Source organism: Orycteropus afer, unplaced genomic scaffold (genome assembly GCF_000298275.1).
Source record: "Orycteropus afer afer isolate SDZICR_OR568_19922 unplaced genomic scaffold, OryAfe1.0 scaffold00371, whole genome shotgun sequence".
Taxonomy (NCBI): Eukaryota; Metazoa; Chordata; class Mammalia; order Tubulidentata; family Orycteropodidae; genus Orycteropus; species Orycteropus afer.
Window position 1 is genome coordinate 136,077 of NW_006921958.1, and position 769 is coordinate 136,845.

The following is a 769-nucleotide window of genomic DNA, read 5'->3' on the forward strand; positions in this document are numbered from 1 at the left end:
CTTCAACTTCAACTTGCAAATGAGTAGTTGATTGTCAGTTCCACAATCAGTTCCTGGCCTTGTTTTGGCTGAAGATACTGAGTTTTCCATCATCTCTTGCCACAGATGTAGTCAGTCTGATTCCTGTGCACTCAGTTTGTGGAAGTCCACCATTTGTGTTGTTGAAAAAAGGCGTTTGCAATGAATAAGTCTTGCAAAATTATATCATGCTATCTCCAGCGTTATTTCTCCACTAAGGCCAAATTTTCCAACTACCAGTGAATCTTCTTTGTTTCCAATTTTGCATTCCAGTCACCAGTGATAAGCAGTACATCTTGATTACATGCTTGGTCAATTTCAGACTGCAAAAATCTTCAATTTCCTCATCCTTGGCTTTGGTGGTTGGTGTGTAAATTTGAATAATAGTAGTATTAACTAGCTTTCCTTGTAGGCGCATGGATATTATTCTATCACTGACAGCATTGTACTTCAGTATAGATCTTGAAACTTTCTTTGTGATGATGAATGCCACACCATTCCTCTTCAATATGTCATTCCCAGCATAGCAGATCATATGGTTATCTGATTCAAAATGGCCAAAAACGGCCCATTTCAGCTCACTAATGCCTAGGATATCAATCTTTATGTGTTCCACTTCATTTTTGACAACTTCCAGTTTTCCTAGATTCATACTTCATTGTTGGGCACCAAGAAAAAGACCCCCAAAAGAACATGATTGCAAGGCACATGTTCTAATTACAGTGAAGAGATGACAAGGCCTCTCTTGTGA